Here is a 21,191-nt window from a genome sequence, read left to right on the forward strand (position 1 = left end):
GAATCTTGCTCTGTCACCCAGGCTGGAGTGCAGTGATGCGATCTCACTGCAAGCTCCGCCTCCTGGGTTCAGGCCGTTCTCCTGCCTCAGCCTCCCGAGTAGCTGTGACTACAGGCTCCTGCCACCACACTCGGCTACTTTTTTGTATTTTTAGTAGAGACGTGTTTCACTGTATTAGCCAGGATGGTCTCGATCTCCTGACCTCATGATCCACCCTTCTCGGCCTCCCAAAGTGCTGGGATTACAGGCGTGAGCCACCGTGCCTGGCCAATTCTTTACTTTTATTGAAAGCAAAAATTATTTTATCTTTGTGGCAGAATCAATATTCACTGTTAGTAAATTACAATGATGCATACCAGCTTTGAATAGTCTACACTGAGACAGATTTCCCAGGATTTTCTGGCTAACTAGTTAAACTGTCTATACTCTGTTGAGTACAGGGTGGACTCACAGGGGCCTGGAGGAAGTGTGGAGCCATGGGGCTGTAGTCCAACTATCACCAGTCACTTGTGTGATCACTGGAAAACTAGCAAAGTGTTCTTGTGTATGAAAGAGTATGTCCAACTAAGTAAAATAGGATTAAATTTTCTTCTAGGGGGAGATGTTTATTGTTTATATGACTGAGAAATTCAGAAGTTTCAAAAACACATTTTGATATACATAAAGACAATTACACTTTTTGGCCATTTGAAATCTCTCAAAATCTTGTTTAATCAATATACACACTATCTGAAAATCTTAAACATTACCAATTTACAATATACATTAAACATCTTCAATTCTGAGTGACAGAATCATTCTTATGCTCCTTTAGAACATAAATTAAATTGCCTCTTCTAGATATACTGTAGCTGCAATCACATTTATGTTCCTTTTCTTTATCCCATATGTTCACAAACAATTAAAATAATAACAAAATAATAGCTACCCCTGGTTCCACTATAAAAATAGTGCTTTAGAAAGAGTTTATTTCAGGTTATCAAACACTCTACTTATTTTCACAGTTTCAAGTCTATTGGCAAAATTCTATTTTCCCATAATTTTAATTTCTACCAGCTTAGATTATAGTCCTTGGAGTTGATGTTTCTCAAAATAATCATGCTTCTTTATTGAAAAAGAAATTTTTCCCACATTTATTTTGTATCTCCCAGTTGTGACTACTTTCAGCGTTTTAATTGCAGGTGAGTTTGGGCTATCTGCATAAAGATGAATTAGTTTGGAAGCCAAATTTCATTACTCCTACTACAAAGATAGGCTCAATAACAGATGCAACAAATTTTAACTATCATTTCCGTCGGGATCACAGATGGTATTGACATGGAAGGCATCTGTGGCACAGGCCAGTGAAGAGATGGTTGGCTTCCTCTTAGAGTCAGAGCAAAAGGATGTGGCAAAAAAGATCTAAGGATGCCATGAGGAATTCCATGTGTGCACGCAGGTCGTGGTGAGTCAATTATAACAGATTCAGAGCTCATCTGTGGGGAACCTGGGGAAAGACTGGGTCCTGGGTGAGCCACAGTTTTTCTACTCTGTTTCTGGCAGAATCTAGAATGAAGCATACATGTGATAAAGTGTTTACACTTAAAGAATAGATAGAAAAGACTTCTAAGTGGGACAAGTGTTTTACAAAGCAGGAATGTGGTCACAGTAAGTTTGAATCCCCTTGCACTATTGTCAAGGAGAGTTATGCATCAAGAGATAAATGAAGTGGCAAGGTAAATAGATAAAACCTATATGTGAAAGATAAAAAGTAAAAATAAATGTGAGGCAGGATTGTACTATTGTGTATATAATTGAGTATATTGACAAAGATATACAAGAGGGCTTAGATTAGCCAGTTGTTAATTTAACAAATACTACTGGGCACCTACTATGTGCTAGAAACTGTGACAGTTCCCAAGAGACAACAACGTGCAAACTAAACATGGTCCTGAATTTTCCAGAGTTTATAGTCTTGTTGGGGAGCCTTTATGCATGGTAAAACACTGGCCCCAGTGTAAAGGATAAATATATCATGGAAACAATCTTTTTCTTTTTCTTTTTCTGAGACAGAGTCTTGCTCTGTCGCCAGGCTGGAGTGCAGTGGCGAGATCTCGGCTCACTGCACCCTCCGACTCCCGGGTTCAAGCGATTCTCCTGTCTCAGCCTCCCGAGTAGCTGGGATTACAGGCACGTGCCACCACACCCAGCTAATTTTTTTTTTTTTTTTTCAGTAGAGATGGGGTTTCACCATGTTGGCCAGGATGGTCTCGATCTCCTGACCTCAAGATCCGCCTGCCTCAGCCTCCCAAAGTGCTGGGATTACAGGCATGAGCCACTGTGCCCAGCCCAACCTTTTTCTTTTTATCATTCACAATATTTGTACTTGTAGATTCCATCCTTTTCACCATCATAAGCTATTAGTGCAACAATAAGCATTTTACTTATATTCACTCAATTATTGCAATACTTTCTGTAGCAGAACTATTAATATTCTCAATTTTACAAATGAAAATGCTGAGGTGTAGAAAGATTGGAGTTATCTGCTCAAAATTGAACAGCTTTTAGCTGGGGGGCTGGGAACCAAACCCTGGAAGTCTAGAGGTCCAGAATGTGTGCTCTTAATCATGACTGTGTTGCAATGATGCAATTCTTCATGTTAAACTTCCTGTAAAACTTTATCCAGAGTGTTACTATTTATTAATTTCCCTTTCATGGGATCATAATGTTCCTGTGCCATTTATGTTTTCTGGAATGCTCTGCATACAATGAGCCTTTGGAATATGTTATTGATAAGTGGCCTCATCAGCCAGACTAACAGGGTCATTTTGTTGCATAAATGATGATGGTAAACTTCATTAAATGTAGTTTTAATCCTGCTTTGTAACTGTCAGGTAGCCTCAGTTGACAGGCTTTTAAGTAAGAATAAGCCCTGGGGAAGTAAGGAGGACTTATCTCGGGAAAGTTCCTGGCATGTACCATACAGTGATGCTTCAAGGAGGCTGGGAGGATAGCTGGTGACCAATATCTTCTCTCTGAGGAGGCTATTCTTGGGACAAAACTCCTCTACCTCCTTTTTTTTTTTTTTTCTTTTGAGACAGGGTCTCACTCTGTCACCCAGGCTGGAGTGCAGTGGCATGATGCTGCCTCACTGCAACCTCTGCTTCTCAGGTTCAAGAGATTCTCATGCCTCAGCCTCCCGAGTAGCTGGGACTACAGGTGCACACCACCATGCTTGGCTAATTTTTGTATTTTTTGGTAGAGACAGGTTTCACTGTGTTGTCCAGGCTGGTCTCGAACTCCTGGCCTCAAGTGATCCACCCTCCCGGCCTCCAAAAGTGTTAGAATTACAGGCGTGAGTCACCGTGCCCAGTCTACCTGCTTTTTCTCCATAGTGCAATTCTCTCTTCACTTTCATTCTCCATAGAACGTGCCTTGTTACTACACTCTGCTTATATTGCTTCATGGCATTGACTGCACACTTATTTCCACAGTGCTTTGTATTTGCTGACATACTTCTGAGCCTCAGTTTTAAATTTCCCATGAGATAGTATCCCATGAGACCTGGTTTAAGGCACCCGGTTTAGGGCAGAGGTTTGGTACTGGTGTTCCCATGAGTTGATGACCAGTCTGGACCTTGACTCAGAAGTTGACCCTGGTCCACTAATTTGTGGCCAGGTTGTGATATGTCAGGAGCTTCTGCAGGGAGAATCTGGGATGTGAGTAGTGAAATTATGGAACAATTTGTGTAGCTTTTTCAGTATAAACACATTATTAATGTATTTCCACATTGAATACCTGACTTATAATCCATGTCAGTAATTTGTGTGGCTGGTGGGACAGGGAACAGGGAAAGAATCTGTTAGAATGAAAAGAGAATTAGGGAAGATGGACCATGAAACTGTTAGAATTTCATAAATATTAAATTTTGAGCAGATTTCTAAAAACAGAGTTGTTCATAATGTGGTTAATTATGAAGTTGTTGATAATAAAGTGATAGGGCAGAAAGGAACCTTAGGAGATTAACTAGATCATTTGCTACTCTGAGAAACTAAAACAGGTGGATGCCAACCATTTAAACATTTATATCCAGAGGAAAACCTTCTAAAAACTGTGGAACAATGTGCTCTTGAGAAGCCACTAAAATAGATGGCCTGCGCCTCCTCTCAACCTCTTCATCTCCATTACTCTGTTTAATTTCTCTTCTTTGCACCTATCACTACTTGCACAGTACATATCTATGCCTTTATTTGTGCTTGTCTCTCCTGCTAGAATATAAGGTTATTCTAGCTGCTAGGTCTCTTTCACTCACCACTCTATTTCCAGTGCCTAGAAAGTACCTGGCCTGTGGTAGATGTTTATAAATGTTTGTGGAGGCCAGGCGCAGTGGCTCACACCTGTGATTCCAGCACTTTGGGAGGCCAAGGCGGGCGGATCAGTTGAGGTCAGGAGTTCAAGACCAACCTGGCCAACAGGGTGAAACCCCATCTCTACTAAATACAAAAATTAGCTGGGTATGGTGGTGGATGCCTGTAATCCCAGCTACTCGGGAGGCTGAGGCAGGGAGAGTTGTTTGAACCTGGGAGGCGGAGGTTGCAGTGAACCAAGATCATGCCGCTGCATTCCAGCCTGGGAGACAGAGCGAGACTCCGTCTCAAAAAATATATAATAATAATAATAATAATAATAATTGTATACATTTATTGAGGGTAAGAATATCAACATGGATTGAAACACAGCATTAATTATTTCTCTACCTTTTTAGACTCAAGAATACTTTTTCACAACAAGGTATAACATCTCTGGTCCAGTTAATTCTTTATCTCTGTATTATTTTAGCAACATATTATGGCATCAAAAATAAACACATATTTCTTTACTCACTTGATGTTAGAAATTTTCGTACGTGTGCTCAAAAAATCAATGTTTTAAAAAATGTATTTTCTGATTTGTTTCTAATTGGTGAACTAAGTGAGAGACTTTGCGGCTCTATTTGTAAATATTTCTTGTAAAAATATCTTTTTTCCCCCAACCCCCCAACAATAGATTAAAAGCTAAATTAGACATAACTGTCATTATACTTTTATTTTTTAACTTTGGCTTTTGAAATATTGGAGATATTTCAATGTACTGTGTAGGAATTTAAATTAAATAAATGAACCTTGTGGATCTGCTGAGGATCAGCTTGAGGTGAATTTGCAGAATTATTATCATATATTGCTTTTCATCAACTATATAATTGAGAAGGTTTTCCCAATGATTTATACCACCATAAAACACTTGGTCTTATTTCTATTAATTATGATTTGAAAGATGTAGTAAGTATAATGTTAATGAACATGTTGAATGATGTTAGATTAATTGGAATGACAAAAATGCCTTAAGCAAAGAGTGATAGTTTGAGAGTATTGGCCAATCCAAAGATAAACTATTATTTACTTTGTGTCCTGCCCTGTCCTTAGAAATCTGGTCCTGAACAAGAAGTTAGAGTCAATCACTGATCATAATTTCTTATATTTTTTAAGAAAATTTTTTATTATGGAAATTTCAAACATACACAAAAATAACTCCAATATTATTCATCTAACTTCAACCATAATCAACTCATGACCAGTCTTGTTTTCATATATATTCCCATCCAACCCCTTTCTCTCTCCATCTGAACACCACTGGATTATTTTAAATACAATCCAAGACATCATATCACTTCATTCCTGGTTTTAATGAGCCTTTTGTTGGGAGAGAAAGGGGGAAGAGAACTAGTAGCATTTACGTAGCAGTGTGGTAGGAAGATCAGCACAAAGTTTGTCTGTTTCCCAAAATGCCTGATATTGGTGGGCCATGGATATTAGAAATTACCAGGGAATTACATATCTTTGGCTATTGCTCTAAACATAAGAACTAGGTAAATGACCTTGCAAAATGCACATATTTCTGAGAGTGGAAAATACATTAATTTTCAGAAATTATAGGTATGCATTTTAAAATCAGATTCATATCAATCATCTGATCCAAGGTATAACCATAATGAAGTGGAATTTTGGACAGATATGTTTCAGAGATAATTAGAAATGTCACAAAAAATTTCAGAAACTAGAACTTGATCTTCACCAGCAATGACAAAAGTACACTAGAATTTTTGTTGGGGGGCAGTAAGGGAAAGAGGAGAGAACTTTGTGCAGAAATAAGCAGGAGGAAGATTCTCTTCTCACTTTTCACAACCTTCTTGGCAAATATTAAATAATATCTTTGTCTGTGGCATCAATTATTCTCTGTCGGTGATTTCTAGGTCTGCGTTTCTGTAACTTTCCTTAGCTTTGCTTCAAATATATAACTCCTTTGGTCCAAATATATAAATAGCTCTTTCTACATAGTTGTGTACAAACTTCCTTATATTCAACATGTCTGGAAGAGACCATTCTGACCCCAAAGCCTATTTTCCCTCTCTTTTTTTCATCTGTATGACAAGCATCATCATCCAGGTAGGTATCCAAGTCAGAAACAAGAATCTTAGTCTTCTCCTTCCTCTCCCTTACTCTTTAGTTCAATCAGTCATTAGTTCTTGTCCTGTCTGCCTCTCAAGAAACTCTTACTACATCTGCCTTAATTCCACTTTTTGTTTGTTTGTTTGCTTGTTTGTTTTGGTTAGAACTAGTAAACTTGTCTTAGATTGAATCCATTCTTCACACTGCTGTTAGGCTTAATCTTAGCCAAAAGCCTGAGAAGTGATCACCCTGCTATTAGAGACATGTTGAATATAAAAATCTGTTATCTCTCCGCTCTGCAATTCTTAAACTTACCCCTTTATTTATTTATTTATTTATTTTTATTTATTTATTTTTTGAGACAGAGTCTCTCTCTGTAGCCCAGGCTGGAGTGCAGTGGTGGGATCTCGTCTCACTGCAGCCTCTGCCTCCTGGGTTCAAGTGATTCTCCCGCCTCAGCCTCCTGAGTAGCTGGGATTACAGGTGCGTGCTCCCAGGCCTAGCTAATTTTTGTATTTTTACTAGAGATGGGGTTTCACCACGTTGGCCAGGCTGGTCTTGGTCTCGAACTCCTGACCTCAAGTGATCTGCCCGCCTTGGCCTCCCAAAGTGCTGGGATTACAGGCGTGAGCCACTGCGCCCAGCCAAACTTACCCCTTTATATGGTAAATATGACTCTTTACAATCTAGCCCTCCCTTACTTTTTCGGTTCGTCTCTGGCTATTTTTTAATGACTTTACCATCTAACAATATGGAAAGACATGTAGTTCTCTAAACATGCCACGATACAGATTCTGATTCAGAAGGGGCTGTAAATTCTATTCAGACACTCCTCAACTGACAATGGGGTTACATCCAGATAAACTCATCAATTTACAATATTGTCAATTTACAATAGATTTTTCCAGACCTAACTTCACCATGAGTAAATGAGCGAACAGAATGCATATTGCTTTTGTACTATCGTAAAGTTGAAAAATCCTAAGGAGAACCATCATAAATTGGGGACCATCTGTATTTCTTTTTCTTTTCTTTTTTTTTTTTTTTTAAGACAGAGTCTCATTGTGTTGCCCAGGCTGGAGTGGAATGGTACCATCTCAGCTCACTGCAACCTCCCGAGCTCAAGCGATTCTCCTGCCTCAGCCTCCCGAGTAGCTGGGATTACAGGCGCCCGCCACCATGCCTGGCTAATTTTTGTATTTTCAGTAGAGACGGGGGCTTCACCATGTTGGACAGACTGGTCTTGAACTCCTGACCTCAGGTGATCCACCCGCCTCGGCCTCCCAAAGTGCTAGGATTACAGGCATGCGCCACCACGCCCTGCCGACCATCTGGGTGATGGCGTATGCCTGTAATCCCAGCTACTCGAGAGGCTGAGGCAGGAGAATAGCTTGAACTCAGGAGGCAGAGGTTGCAGCGAGCCGAGATTGAGCCATTGCACTCCAGCCTGGCAAAAGAGTGAGACTCCATCTCAAAAAAAAAAAAAAAAAAAAAAAGACTCTCTGTATTTCTAATAAGATCTCAGCTGATGTTGCTGGTCCACAGACCACATTTTAGTAGCAAGGGCTACAGGATCTATGCTCATCCTATCTCTTAATTACTAGAGGAGTCATGGTTGTTTCTTCTCCTTGCCGTTCATTCTGTTTTAACTGCTTTATGGTTTCAGCCATTTTATTTTGCAGATCAGTCAGTTTCTCTCCCCAGATCACCAACTTGGCCAAATCCTTCTCCCCTTTAAGTCTCAACTCAGATACAATTTAGAAAACTGCCCTGTTCTTCTGTTATTGCACTAGCGCATTGCATTGTGGATTCTTACTTGTCTATTTCCCCATTCAAAGTGTTCTCAGAATTACTCACAGTGCCAGGCACATGGGAGAAACACAGAAAATATTTGTTGAAAAATAGATAGGTGAAAATTTCCCCTTGATGACTTTATGATTGTGCTTTGACATTCCCATGGTATTCCCAGCATTTTATGGAGTAGTAAGTAAATATTTCTAAAGAGTCCTGAAAGCGGCTGGGTGCGGTGGCTCATGCCTGTAATCCCAGCACTTTGGGAGGCCAAGGCGGGCAGATCACCTGAGGTCGGGAGTTTGAGACCAGCCTGACCAACATGATGAAACCCCGTCTCTACTAAAAACACAAAATTAGCCAAGCGTGGTGGCACATGCCTGTAATCCCAGCTGCTGGGGAGGCTGAGGCAGGAGAATCACTTGAACCTGGGAGGCGGAGGTTGCAGTGAGCCAAGATTGAGCCATTGCACTCCAGCCTGGGTGACAAGAGCAAAACTCCGTCTCAGAAACACACACACACACACACACACACACACACACACACACACACACACAAAACAGAGTCCTGAAAGTTTCATGAACCACAGACCTTAGAGATTTATTTGTAATCCCATTTTCATAATAGTATGGTAACCACAAACTAAGGGGCCCAGGATTATCTCTGGAGAAGCTTCATAGAGCAGCCATTTGGGCTTTGATTAACTTATCATAGTTTGTCTTTAGCCCTAAGGCTTGTAGGCCCAGAAAGCTGATGTGTCAGTATTTTGAGCAAGTGTTCCTTTCTCAGTGGGGAGAGTCACATTAACCCAGCTTTTAAGATTGATGTATAATTTAGAAAGTCAACCCACTTATTGACTGTGAGAAGTTATGGCATTAAGAACCAGAATACTAGAACCTCCATGATTAGCCCTTTCCTTGAGTACTCAAACTTTAAGGCAAGTCAACCCATACTTCTAATTTGTTTTGTAGGGCAGAATCTGAAAAGTAGGATTTAGATACATTGGATGTATAGTGGCATCAGGTTAAGTTGGCTTGAAACATCCAAACAGCATTGGGAATAATCTTGCCAATAGGACCAGAGATTGTTAAGGTCTAGCAGCATGTTTTGCATTCATCTCTACTGAAAGAATGAATTTTCAGTGGGCCCGAAAATGCTCAATCAACCTCGAAGTCTGATGATGGAGCGGACATTCCCAGAGTGCCTGGATGGGCCCTGCCACTGTTTGCCTCTGGGAGTCTTCCTTTGCCATCCTTCCATGGCAATGAGCCCCCTTTAGGGTAGACTCATTTTTTTCACAGAGCAATTCTTCCTTTTTAAAGGTGACTTTGCATAATTCTGCTCTGATCCTTCATGTCTTGTTTTCCATTATTTCGAAGACCTAGGAAGCACTTTCCAATAAACTTCCAAGTGATGCTTAAAAAATAACCTTCTGCCTCTGCAGTGAAGGCAGGGCTGGCCTTATGAACAAGGTTGATGCTTGTAAGACCTGATAAAGGGAACGTCCTCCAGCCCAACTTCTTGGCATAAAAAGGAAAAAATAAAATTTCTTTTCCTCTGCCAAATACTGTAGATTCAGTCATTTCTTTTACTCAAATAAAAATGCCTCTGGGAGAGTAATATTATTCTCACCCTTCTCTCTCTGTGAGGTTTCACTGGGTGTGATGGAGGATGAAGCACCCATCACAGTATTAAACATCTGAGTGGGTAGAGAGTATTGGGGCCTTAGGTCTTTGTTCCAAAGCCTACCATTTTAGACTGTAGTTATCCCTTTTTTTTTTTTTTTTTTTTTTTTTGAGAAAGGGTCTCTGTTGCCCAGGCTGGAGTGCAGTGGAGCAATCTCGGCTCACTGCAACCTCCATCTCCCTGGTTCAAGCTATTCCCCTGCCTCAGCCTCCCGAGTAAGTGGGATTACAGGTATGTGGCACTATGGCCAGCTATTTTTTTTCTTTTTTTTGAATTTTTAGTAGACATTGGGTTTCACCATGTTGGCCAGATTGGTCTTGAACTCCTGACCTCAAGTGATCTGCCCACCTCGGCCTCCCAAAGTGCTGAGATTACAGGTGTGAGCCATCTCATCCAGCCAGACTGTAGTTACTTTACATTGCCATGAAGTTGTTGGGAGAATAGGAATCTGCACATAGAGCAAAAAAAAAATCCCAATAAATTATGAGAAGGCCAATGGGTGAAGGGTGAGGAGTGCAGCTGCATCTTGATTACTTAGGCTAATAGTTCTTTGAATATGTACCAAGGGAAGTTATGCGTTTTCTCCCCATTGGATATACATATTTAAATCACTGACAAGTGTCTTCAGTGGAGATTGACACAGTGAAATGTTTCTCTGTCTTTAATGTGCACTCAGTAGGTCTGATGTAGAGTAGGCATTTTTCTCTTCTGGAGGTTGGGGGTTCTCACTATGTTGCCCAGGCTGGTGTTGAACTCCTAGGCTCAAGTGATCCTCTCACCTCAGCCTCCTGAGGAGCTGGGACCACAGGTGTGTGCCACCATGTCTGGCTAATTTTTAAATTCTTTGTAGAGATGGGGTTTCTCTATGTTGCCTAGGCTGGTCTCAAACTCCTGGGCTCAAGAGATCCTCCTGGGGTGCCGTGTACACTATTCGGGTGATGAGTGTACCAAAATCTCAAAAATCACCACCAAAGAACTTATCCACGTAACCAAACACCACCTATTTCCCCAAAACTATTGAAATAATAATAATAATAATAAAGAAATCTGCTGGATGCGGTGGGTCACGCCTGTAATCCCAGCACTTTGGGAGGCCGAGGTGGGCAGATCACCTGAGGTCAGGAGCTCGAGACCAGCCTGGCCAACATGGCAAAACCCCGTCTATACTAAAAGTACAAAAATTAGCCGGACGTGGTGGCGGGCGCCTGTAATCCCAGCTACTCAGGAGGCTGAGCCAGGAGAATCACCTGAACCTGGGAGGTGGAAGTTGCCGTGAGCTGATATCCCGCCACTGCACTCTAGCCTGGGTGACAAGAGTGAGACTCCGTCTCAAAAAAAAAAAAAGAAATCCTCCTGCCTTAACCTCCTAAAGTGCTGGGATTATAGTTATAGCCATCGTGCCCAGCTGAGAGTCTGCATTTTTGACAAGCTCCCAGCTGATGCTATGGGTCCATGGATTGCATACTGAGTAGCAAGGGCTACAAGATCCCCTGAGGTCTATTCCCACCCTCTCAATTACCAGCCAAGTCAAAGTTCTTCCTTTTTCTTGCCATTTGTTGTGTTTTACCTGCTCTCTGTCTGCAGCTATTTTATTTCACAGAATCAACCATGTCATATGGTAGAAAACCTTTCTCAGGCATGTGGATTTGCATGGCCTTGGAAACATTCAGTAATGGGGAAGTGTTGAACAACAAGGAAAAAATACTAGAGGGGGATGGTACTGTGTGGGTGGAGAAGGAGAGAGAGTGGTGGTGTGTGTGTGCACGCTGCAAGGGTGGGGTAGGGAGGAAAAGGATATAATAGGTCTCACTGGAATGTGGAAATGTGTGTATGTAAAGAGACCTGTTAACTCATGTCTAAAATAGCATAACACCCCAGCATGGTTGGGCAAGTACAGTAGCAAAATGGAAAAAAAAATCTAGGGAATGTCAAAGAATATTTTGGAATAATATAACCCCACTTCATGGTTTCTTTTCTCTTCTTTGCTGTTGTTGGTTGGATGTAGTTCTCTGCTGTTCAGAGTTTGCTCCGTTCCCTATCCTGTTTTGCAGGGATGAGGTGGAAGGCATTACAAAGGGAGAAATTTCTACTGTTTGTGGCCAAACAGTATTCAGGATGTCATTATTCCAGTTTCACTTAAGTCTTCTATCCAAAGTGTTATTATATAATTTATCTGCACAAATCCGATGTAACACCCTGACCTTCCTGACTTTGCTCTTTCTTTTTTTTAACCTTGTCTTTGTGCAGATTACACATTAATGGTGGATAATTTTTTTCCTATTAAAAATAAAACTACTTGAAATTTCACTTGTCAACTTTTCTCTTCATTTTAGTCACCCTCTCCCCATTTCAATTCTTTGGAGTCAGGAATTCCGTATGTATTTTATATTGTTATTGTTAGTTTTCTCTTACTTATTAAATTGTTTTCCACAATTATGCATCCTTTTACCAGGCTTTAGAGTACAAAGACATTTCAAAATAATGCAAATAACAAAATTTTAACTGATCAAATGGCAGTAAAAACACTTCAAAGAGTTTCCCTTGGAGAAGTTTTTTGAAAACATAATCTTTCACCAGAAAACTCAGAAAGTGTATGTTAGGCCTGTCTTTAACATCATTTTCTTTGATATCTTTTCTTCATGATGGTAAGAAAAAGAATATACAGTAACTAAAACAAGGAAGACTGTTAAATGTATTGCAATTGTGATAAAACTCCAATGTTTAAATGCAGATTTTGTTTCGTTTCTCTGTTTCTCTATAGGGTTTACATTTCACATCTGCCTGTGCAGTTCTGTGGCTTAAACATCTCTGGAAAGTTTGCATTTGTTCAGAAGAAAGTGGCTTTTATGGAGATGTCACTGGGAAATGTTACTTTTGATTGCTTGGACTACTTAGGATTTTATGTGTGTAAAGTGCCACATAATCCCATCAGTGGTTATTCCTCATAAACAATTTCGTGACTTAATTTATTATTGCTACATCCATTTTATAGATGGTAATACCGAGGAATGAGTTACAGGAGAGTTGAAATTAGCACCTACAATCACAAAGGTTTCCCAGACAGTTGTTTAGTTTAAACTACAGACTGCAAAAGTGTTTCTTTGTGCCAAATATCTGATAAAAAGTGAAATATCTGGGGGCTCGGCATCTCTAGGGTTGTGTCTGGGTATGTAAAGGAAAAATGAGATCTGAATCAGTTATATAATGTCATTGAGAAAAAAAAATCTCTTGAAGTGGGAAAATTGTGGGTTTCATTGGCTCAATGGTCCTCCCTGGCAAACAAAATCTGCCAGATCATTGCTCAACTTGAATTTGTTTTCGTAAACATGGCTATCTGTTACAGTGCCACAAACAGCTGTCTTCCACGTTCTTTTAATTTTACTTTAAATCCTGAAAATGTGTCAATCAGATCTTAATGGTCACCTTAAGATTATACTGCTGTGACCTCAGAAAACCAGACAGTCTATGTGTAGAATGAACTGGGTAGAGGTATCTTGACAGTCCTGCTCTACTTGCCTACAGCCATTAGTACTGGCTTTAGAAAGTGTATTCTAAAGTGAATGAGCTGGTAGGATCAGTGTGCATTGCTGTTCTTGGGGGAATTTTTCATAGCCCTTCATCAAATGGTGCAGTATCAGAGGTTCTCAATGACAGCTGGACTCTTAACTTCAATAAGGACATAAGCAGCATGGGGCAGAGGACATAGAGAGGCAAAGGAGGGTTATGTCTTACTACAGTGCTCTTGCTGCTCCCTAACATGATGTAGGATCCTCAGTTCTTCCTCCCTGTCGACATCTGGATTTTAGTCGTGTAAGACCCATTTCGGACTTCTGACCGCCAGAACTGTAAGATAATGAAGTCACTAAGTGTGTGGGAACTTGTAACAGCAGTAATAGGAAACTAACCCAGGCACTTTTTGCCTTCATGGGCGCTTTCCTCCAGTGAAAAAGTAAAAAATTGTATTTTATGATCATGTTGGTATAAAGATGAATATGGTATATATTAAAAAGGCTTTCTAGGCCGGGCGTGGTGGCTCACGCCTGTAATCTCAGCACTTTAGGAGGCCAAGGCAGGAGGATCACAACGTCAGGAGTTCAAGACCAGCCTGGCCAAGATGGTGAAACTCCATCTCTACTAAAAACACAAAAAATTAGCCGGGCGTGGTGGCAGGCGCCTGTAATCCCAACTCCTGGGGAGGCTGAGGCAGAGAATTGCTTAAACCTGGGAGGCGGAGCTTGCGGTGAGCCAAGATTGCCCCACTGTACTCCAGCCTGGGTGACAGAGCAACACTCTGTCTAAACAAACAAACAAACAAAAAAACTTTCTTTGACCTAAAAGTTCCTTTTTTTCTTCTGATTTTAAAAGAAATTAAAACATTTTCATGGGCACCTAAAAGTATCACGGCCTCCGAGCACAATGTCAGGTGAGCCTCAGGGATAGGTCTGCTCTGCGTAGGAGTCGCTCTGTCCAAATCTTCCCCACCGTTCACCGCTCTGGATCTAGCATAGCCGGGTGCATGCCAACTGAGAGATTTCAGAGACACTGACCTCTCATTCTGTTGTCTAGTTTCCTGATGTTTGAATGGGAGGGCACTTTACATGGGTGGAGATATATATTTTGAGAAAGAAGAAGTTATTCAGAGTGTGTCTTCAGTCGCATGACATCAGGATTGCCCCCTTACTGTACACACAGTAACCAGACAATACATTCTAGTTGAGTGAAGAATTGTTACAAGATTTTTGTCTTTTAGTTCTGTTTCTTGGAAGATTTTGCACAATCAATATACCTTTGTTTACCTATCTTGCAAATAAAAGATAGAATACATTTTTTGTTTGTTTATTTGTTTGTTTGAAAAGGAGTCTCACTCTGTTAACCAGGCTGGAGTGCAGTGGCGTGATCTTGTCTCACTGCAATCTCTGCCTCCCGGGTTCTGCGATCTTGGCTCACTGCAACCTCCGCCTTTCAGGTCAAGCAATTCTCCTGCCTCAGCCTCCCGAGTAGGAGTAGCAGGCGTGTGCCACCATGACTAGCTATTTAATTTTTATTTTTTTGTATAGATGGGATCTCCCTTTGTTGTCCAGGCTGGTCTCAAACTCCTGGGTTCAAGCAATCCTCCCATCTCAGCCTCCAAAAGTGCTGGGATTATAGGTGTGAGCCACTGTACCCAGCCTTAGAATAAATTACTTGTTAAAATTTGGAGAGAGGCTGGGCGCGGTGGCTCACGCCTGTAATCCCAGCACTTTGGGAGGCCGAGGCAGGAGGATCATGAGGTCAGGAGATCGAGACCATCCTGGCTAACATGGCGAAACCCCGTCTCTACTAAAAAATATAAAAATTAGCTGGGTGTGGTGGTGGGCACCTGTAGTCCCAGCTACTAGGGAGGCTGAGGCAGAAGAATGGCATGAACCCAGGAGGCGGAGCTTGCGGTGAGCCAAGATCGTGCCACTGCACTCCAGCCTGGGTGACACAGCAAGACTCCACCATAAAAAAAAAAAAAATTTGGAGACAGATGTGATAATAATGTCAATAATCTATATAATAGCATCCATAGCTTGCAAAACACTTTCATGTACATTATCTCTTTTGATAATCTGTAAAGTCATGTAAGATCTTAGGAGGAAAAATGCTTTATATTTATATAAAAATATTAATAGTAACAGTGGTTTTAATTTTAGATAAATCATTTGTCATTTATAATTCTATGACGAAAAATGCTATGAAAGACAATTATATATCTGACTTTTGTCACTCTATAATTTGGCTTATGCTGTCAGATGTAAGCAAAAATGCACAACAACATTTGTACTCCTTACTCACATATACTACTTTCCACACTTTGCCTCTGTGAAAAATGCTACATTTCAAGCTCATGACTACAAGCGTTAATGCTGTGAATTGGAAATTACAATATACCTCACTGCATACTCCATTAACTGTTTCCACTTCTCCGACAATTGGAAGCCAGAAAGGCTTGATTTCTAGCTAAAAAGCAAAGCTAGATTGAGGGAAGTTCAGAGATGCCATGAAAGAACCGGTGACCAGAGTCCCTTGCTGCTTATGGAGCCCACAAGAATAAAGATAGCCGCTTTTCGGAATTACGATTCTAATTCAGGATTTGTGGAGTTTACTCTAATTTGGTGCTGTTCTGGAAAAGGCTATGTCGAAAAGAATTTGTTTCTAGAGATTTTCAGGAAAGTAGCCAATTCAAACTGCTCAACCCTGTGAGATCATTCCTGGCTGGTAGCAAGAACTTTCTGTCATGTGGGGCTTGCTTGAGAGTGAAGAGTACCCGCATATCCACTGCTTCTGAATTCATACCTGTTGGGGCTTATATGCACACGTACACACCAGCATCTGGGTCTTCATACCCGCTTTTCACACTGATCGTGTGAACTGATTCACAAGCAAGCCTTCCAGTGTCCTAGTTAGACCAATTTAGTCCAGCTCTGAAAGAACAGATAGGTAAGATAGACTGTCACATTCCATCAAGTTAATTTCTAATTTCACAATTGAGGTTTTAATAGGACGTCTGGCCTATTAAGGTCTTTTACTCTGTTCAAGAGCAACCAAACACCGCTGCCAATTCTTTCATTAAGAAGAGCAAGCTGCTGTTCAGCGACCCTCCCCTCGGCTGCCCTTCCGTCTTGGGGCCTTCCCAGCCTGCCTATGGTTAGGAGCCGTTTAAAAAGTTGCACTCATTCTAGTTACACCCTGCCACACCTCCAAGCCTGAGGATGCTTTCGTCTGAGTTCCCAGCAGTCTTAAAGCTTTGCCAACAGCAGACGGAGGTATCACGCTGAGCTCTGTGGAGAGAAAGCCTTGCACTGTGCAAGTGACCCATTTGGCACCAGAGAGGGGGAGGGGAAGAGAAATCCTGATGGGCTCCAGGGACTCCTCATCCATCTACTTCCCCCCGGGATCCTCTCCTGGAGGGCTCTTGCAAACACAGTTGCCCCGCCACGGTGGAGGATCATCAACAGAAACCCACGAAACAAGGCCATGCCCCGTACTCTGAGTCAGTCCCGTGGCGTAATTTACCAGCTCTCTGAAAAAAGAAATCTGCTAGGACCTGGGCTGGAACCGTAAGATGTAAAGATGTCAAGTTGAAAAACCTATGGTGGGCCCAAACCTCCAACTTCCCAGCCCCGATTCCCATCCTGGGAAAATCATTCCAGTGTAAACATTTCTTTTTACATTTAGTATATCTGTGCAAGAAAAACTACTTTATTACTCAACATTAATAACATTCACTTTGAACCTTAATTCTGAAAACCACAGAATTTTTTAAATGCTGTAAATAGCTGACATGGGTGTTCTTCCCTTGCTTTCAAAGGAATTGTTTTTGTAATTACTGAGCAGGGTGAAGCTGAATTTCCCCTGCAGTAAACAGGAGAGTGTGTAATGAGATATCTTAACTAAAAACATTAATCATATTCAGATTAATTAATAATAGAAAACTTTCAGGACATTCTTAATGCTTAAAAAAAAAAACTTTTATTTTTTGAAGTTGTTAGGTCTCCATTCTAGTTCTGAGTACAAATAAATGCCTGGCATATGGTCTAAGCCAAATTCCAAAATGTAGCAAAAACAGTGCCTGCATATTTGGCAGGAATTTAAACCAGTTCAGGTCAGTGTCTGTTTCTGCCCAAAGAAGAGTTTCTGCATTTATACTGAGCTAGGAAAATAACACAGGAAAACATGGGGAACAACACGGAATATTGTAAGCTCCAGTGCCCGGCTGGCCAAAGAATAATGTTTGGGGCAACTCTGAAATTACCGCCCAGGCTGCAGTTTGGGTTTGCATAGCGTTTTGGAGGACGGTGAGCAAGAGAGAAAGTACCGATTGCATTGTTGTAAGGAAATTGCCTTCCCCCTTCTAAAGCTCTCACCTTGCAAATCACCCCCTCTTAGCAAAAGCACATCTTACTTGTTAACTCTTCCCCTGCTACTAACCTTTTCAATCACCCCCCTTCATCATTGCAGAATGGCCTTTGGAACAAAGCAGCATTTTAAAGCCTTTCCCAATAAAAGTTTGCCCCTCCCCCCTTTTAAAGAGGCAGTGTGGGGGTAATTTTCTTTCTTCCTTTCTTTTTTTTTTTTTGTTTTTTGTTTTTTAAATTTGTTTTTCTGCAGTCTACTCTTGTGAGGCTGTCATTGTTTGGGGGTTGATGGATATTTCTTGAGAGATACCATCATATCGCTTGTTATTGTAACACTTATTGGTGATAAAGTTCAGACTAAAAATTAAGCAGCTGCAATGTAGCAGCACAAATTAGTTTAATGTAAGCAGTCAGGAGCAGCTGGCTGGTTCAGGACTTGAATTTAGCTGTGGGGGGAAGGGTTCTGTGACGCTGACAGTGTTTTTTTCCTCTACATAAACATTTTTGGCTGTTGCAGCTTTTGTGCTGATCATGTGACAGTGTCCCTAGGCAGATAATTTATTTCTGAGGCTTTCATGAGCAATCATTAACCTTCAGACATCGAGTTTGCTTTTTGCTTTGTGGCATTTGTTATTATTATTATTTTATTATTATTATTGTTTTTCGTATACTAATTAGTTTAATTCAGAAAGTGTCAGGAGAAAATTACAACCAATTTACAATAGACTGCAATGCATAATACTTAACGTTTCTATTAAAGCAGACCTTGCTTGTAAGACCATTCTCATAGCTTTGAGGGTGTTTGTTGGTCAGGATAATTATTTTCAGTGTGTCTGTCGTTAGGATGCTCCTTTAGTATCCTCTTCTGATTGCCAGGCCTCTGCAAACTGGCCTTGGAGAAGCTCAATTTGGAGATCAACCTTTGGCAGTCTTCGTCTACTTGCTAGGAGGCTGGAAACCCAAAGGGGTTAGAAATTGGGCTTCTGGAGACAGGCACTACTTGGGTCCCTTCTTCCTTCAACAACTGACACACCAGCCTTCGGTAAACAGTGTGGCCATTTGTAGTGAATAACTGGAGCTGGAATATATTGGGGTTGAAAAACAAAGGAAATTAGAAACAGTGTCCTGCATAAATCAGAAGGGGGTGGGGGACAGAAAAGTATCATTTCTGACATCTACTAATCACGCTGACCTGTTTTCTGAATTTATCTGTTTTGTCCTTCTCAGATCTGTTTGTGTTGCTCAGCCATTTCTGCCATCCAGTAATTCAGGAGTGAAATGCACAGGGTCACTCTTTGGTGTCTATCATACATGATATCTTCAGACACTTTCAGAATGCCGATTATCTCGTGGGTATTGTGTGGGCCCTGTTAGATATTCATGTATTCATTCTCTCATGGTGCAGGGTTGGTAGCGGGAGCACTCGGGACTACTTGCACAGAGGGATTTGATAAAGTGTATTTATAAGCCCCAGTGTACTGTGTTTGGTGAAAAATAACAGACGTAACTCCTTTTCTGTTTTCTTCATTTAGAATATTCCAATCATGAGAGTTATTTCATAATTAATATATAGAATGCAGCATGAAAATTCAATGTTTCCAAATGTTTCATTCAAAAGCTAAAAAAAAAATAGGAGAAATTGATCATTGTCATTCTTTAAACATTTTAAAGCACCCTCAACAGACTAGGTACTACGTACGCTGAACGGGAAGAAGAGCTTGACCACTGAACGATAGAAATGAGGATGCCTAAGTAGCCAGGTGATCTTTGATGAGTGAATGAGTCCCACAGGTGTAATGAATGTGATAGGGCACAGAATGTTCTATGAGTTGCATTCTTGCTGGGGTGGAGGCAGTAGAGTGGGTGGGATATGGGAACTTCTTTCTCCTCACCCAAAAGAGAGAGATTTCTTTCCCAAACACAGGGCGCTAGCATTCGGGAATCTTCTGTACTTCTTCTTCCTAATGTTATTTTCTCGCTCACTGGATTCCAGCTCACACAATTGTCAGCGCTGCATTATGACTTTTGTGGCTTGTCTGGTGGTAAGTGGTTCACTTGCTTTGCTTTTGCCTTTGTGGGCCTCTTCCTCCATAAAAATATTGATAATCGTATTTTATGACTATACTGGTGTAAGATCATATAATCCAGGCTGGATTCATGTTTACATATTCATTATTATTATATAGTTCTTTTTCTTATGATTTTAAATAAAATGAAAACATTGTTGTAAACCCCTAAAAGTATTGCGGGCCCTGGGTACTATACTTCCGATGTGCCTAAGGGAGAATTCAGCCCTAAGGGTGGGCACAAACACACAACTGACCTTTGCCCAACGTGAAGATACCCTGGGGGAACAAAGCAAATAGGGGAGAGAAGTTGCAGTCTTTTTTCCTCAGGTTAAAGCATTCACAATTAATTCCAGACACTCCCAGATGCGACTTTCTATGGGGGGCCCTTCTTGGGGAGCTCACCCTTATCCTGCCGTCTTCCCCCAGTGGTGGAGGCCACTCTTACAGGGCCCAGAAAATACAGCAGTCAGAGGTTTGGGGTTAATGGGAGGGTAGCTGGGAAGGCACCTTGGAGAAGGAAAAGTTTAGACCCTAAAGGAAGGATAAATTGTAGATAATGGAAAAAAGGGGGAGGGAGTTTCTATGTCAAAGCAAAGTCTTGGGCAGAAGGCCAAATATTTTTCTGGTTTCAACCATAAGCTTTAAAATAGTCAACACCTGGCAGTTATAGAATAGCCCAGGAACCACTGCCCTCTTCGCTGAGTGGATAGTTACTAAATTATAATGACTTTAAGCAGGTAGAGAGCTGGGGCCAAAGGTGAGGTTCACCTAAGACACAGGAGAAAAAGTCAAAGTGATGTCTGTGGGAATCATGCCATTCATTTGTTCACACATTTGATTTTTCACCATCCTTTACTGAATACCATTTTCTAAACAGTATAGGAAACTTCTCATGCGATCAAGCTTGAAAAGCCAGCCCTTGTTCTCAACGAGCTCAGTCTAGTAGGGAAAGGAGTAGGAAAATGTAAATAGTTACACTTAAATATGACCAAGGCAATTAGAAAATTATATACTGGGGCAGAAGTAGCACTGAGCAAGGAGCTCCTGCCTCTTTCTTGGGATCAGAGAAAGTTTCATTTTGGAGGTGTGGGTTGAGTTGTGTTTCATAGATGAATAGGTGTTCCTCAACTTAAAAAGGTAAGAAAAGACATCCTAGGTAGGGAGATCAACATATGCAAAGAAGAGGTAAGAAGTTTGACAAATGCAGAGAACTCCAACAGTTTGTTATCACTGGACCTTTAAGTTTTCCCCTGGGGAATTTGGAGTCGCGGTGTGGTCTCAGGCATGGTGAGATTGCAAAG

At 41.1% G+C, this 21,191-nt stretch overlaps 1 long non-coding RNA gene across 2 annotated transcripts; it reads right to left on the reverse strand.

The window, feature by feature from the left end:
• Nucleotides 1–352: 352 nt before the first annotated feature.
• Nucleotides 353–19,137, reverse strand: LOC100433757 (uncharacterized). 2 transcript variants are annotated; one of them, XR_008526480.1, is made up of 4 exons: nucleotides 19,014–19,137; nucleotides 18,569–18,899; nucleotides 16,260–16,387; nucleotides 353–1,545 (listed from the first exon to the last, which is right to left on the reverse strand). It is a non-coding gene; the product is annotated as an uncharacterized LOC100433757 (long non-coding RNA). The 2 variants fall into 2 exon arrangements; XR_008526481.1 differs by lacking the exon at nucleotides 353–1,545 and adding an exon at nucleotides 11,136–13,784.
• Nucleotides 19,138–21,191: the final 2,054 nt, after the last annotated feature.

The sequence above is a fragment of the Pongo abelii genome, chromosome 5 (assembly GCF_028885655.2).
Source record: "Pongo abelii isolate AG06213 chromosome 5, NHGRI_mPonAbe1-v2.0_pri, whole genome shotgun sequence".
NCBI classification, from domain to species: Eukaryota; Metazoa; Chordata; class Mammalia; order Primates; family Hominidae; genus Pongo; species Pongo abelii.